The following is a 2756-nucleotide window of genomic DNA, read 5'->3' as shown; positions in this document are numbered from 1 at the left end:
TTGTGACAACGTAAATCCTAATATATGCCATGAACTCTGCCAAGTGCTCTTTGGAGGCTCTTTTTTTAACCTGTGATGATACTTTGGGGAAGTGATTATGCCCATTTTGAGGCAAAAAGAAACTGACCTTAGAAATGCTAAGATACGCAGTGTCACATTGCTTAATCATGGAGCTACCTTCTGAGAAGTGAGTCATTAGATGATTCCATCACTGCAAACATTATAGCATGTGAAAAGTAAAGCCCACGTCACACCTAGGCTGTGTGGCGTGTGCCTATCACTGCATACATGTATGAGCTCCACCAATGACCAATTCACAGCTATGAAGCACATGACTGTACTCACATTCTCACATCTAGTGGTCAACTGCAATTTACATGACTGCTTCCATGGACCCATCTACTATTAAATATGGCTTCCAAAAAGTGAAGTTTAGAACCTAAGGGTGGGTGTATCCGCATGCTCTCAAGGCTCTCTGCAGTATGTGAAGGTGGAGAGACGGAGGGAAAAGAAAGGACCATGGGTGGCGGCTGCCTGTCCTGATGCCATCGTGACCCAGAATGAAACACTGCAGTCCAGATTTCCTTTCTCTTAGATATGGAAGAAGCAGAATAATGCCCTATCACCATCTCCAAAGATGTCTGTGACGTAATCCCTGGAACTGTGGAAATGCTATATTCCATTCCAAAGAGGAATAAAGGTAGAAAATTGGAATTAAGTTTGCTAATTAGTTACTTTTAATATAGGGATATTGGATATTATCCTGGATTATTGGAGTAGGCCCAATGTAATCACAAGGGTTTGTAAAAGTGGAAGAAGGAATTTAATGAGGGCCAACCAACTGGAGACTGCAGTGTGAAGAAAACTGGACCACTATGGTTGGTTTTAGTGATGAAAGAAAAGGCCCCGAGCCAATGAATGCAGCCAGCCTCCAGACGTTGGAAAAGACCAGGGAAAAGATTCTCTGAGAACCTTCAGCAGAGACTGTATGCTAACACTGTGCTTTTAGCATAGAGAGACCCATTTTAAACATTGGACCTCCAGAACAATAAGACAAGTGTGTTGTTTAAGCCACTAAATTTGTGGTAATTCGTTATAGCAGCAATTAGAGATGGATACAAGTACGTGAATCTGACGAGGCTCAGAATGTGTATTCTATAATAAGCAATCAAAGCTGCACCTTCCAGCTCCACATTCCCACAGAGGCTCTCAGCACTGTGTTCTATAACGACCAGTCTTATTCCACCCCACGTGCTTCCAAACCATCAGTAGCAGAAGCGACTCTGCTGTAGGCTTAGTATGTTTGCTATCTTGAATGAGACAGAAATAGTGTTTTCAGGTGTGTATATATGTATGTATATATATATATATAAAATGTATATATATGTATGTATATATATATATATATAAAATGTCTAAAGCCAAATCTATTAGACATTTTTGTCTAAATCACTCGCTAAAGTTTTTGTCAAATTAGACCATGGTGAAGGGACATAGTTTCACAGGAGGAGAATGGAGAGAACTTGTGTTTTTTCCTGTAATGTCAGCCACTGCACACACGTAATCCTATTGTACTGAAGGTGAGCCCTTTTCACTTCTCTGCTACTAAAAAGATGACCAGGAGGTATACATATTTGTGGGAGAGGTATGTGGGAGGAGTGTACATGTATATATGGAGGCAAGGGCAGGATGCGCATGTAGATTTGGACAGGTTTGTGCTTTAATAACAGAAAATTTAAACACTGATTATTGACACCACAAGTGAGAAACAAAAAAAGGTATATTTGTTTATTTTGCCACTAGATGGCAGTGTAGCGTAAGCAAAATGACACTTTCTCCAGCCTCACGTTTCCCTTGCTGCTGGTGAAGAATGCTTTACAGTTGTTTCAGCTGGAAGAGAAGGAAAATCAGTCATGTCAAGGCAGTCAGCCTGAAGGGCAGGGGCTGTTCTAGGCTGATTACAGGTGTGATGTCTTAGAAAAAGCACATACTTGGTGTGTCTCAGCCCCTGTAACTCCTACCTGGCAAGTTGCTTAATGTCTCAAGGCCTCACCTTCCCAATTTGTATAGTGGGTATAAATACTAGCATTTCCTCCTAATGCTATTATGAAGATAAAGTGGAGTAATATAATTTAAAACTTTTAATATAATAGGCAGTCAATTATTAATGATTCTCTACACTGCCTAGGGGGAAAAATAAACTAATCTTGGGTCATCTGAAAAGTCATGATGCATTTTTGAATAGAAAAACACGTTATCACTTTTCTGAAGACCCAATAGAATTTAAAAGGCATTAAATTAATTAAATTTCTAAGTATACTTATACACTTACGATGAAATTAAGTACTGAAAAGTAAGAACAGATTACTCGTTTTTTATTCTGCTTCGCTTTGGCCAAAACTTTCAAAACAGTATTGCCATAACCCACTATGCTCTCAAATGCAGTCATTCTCTTCCTCACCTCTTTGTTACCCTTGAAGTTCATCTCTGTGGTGACTGTTAACTTTTCCGAAGGTCCCCAATGCTAGATGAGATTTCTCAGCCTTGTCACAGGTGAGGATTCCCCCTGGGACTACATCTGGTGTTCACCATTCCCTCCTCACACCTATGGCAGATGGTCTTTGGCTATAAGATATGTGAGAATACTACTCAAAGAGCAGAATTTGATATTTTAGTGAATCAAATGGTGACTCCCTTCCCCCAGAAAATACTACCATTCAGAATCTGTGCCTATGACCTCATTGGGAATAAAGGTC

This window comes from Tupaia chinensis, unplaced genomic scaffold (genome assembly GCF_000334495.1).
Source record: "Tupaia chinensis unplaced genomic scaffold, TupChi_1.0 Scaffold147433_1, whole genome shotgun sequence".
Taxonomy (NCBI): Eukaryota; Metazoa; Chordata; class Mammalia; order Scandentia; family Tupaiidae; genus Tupaia; species Tupaia belangeri.
The sequence above is the reverse complement of the archived record's forward strand: the minus strand, read 5'-3'. Positions refer to the sequence as shown.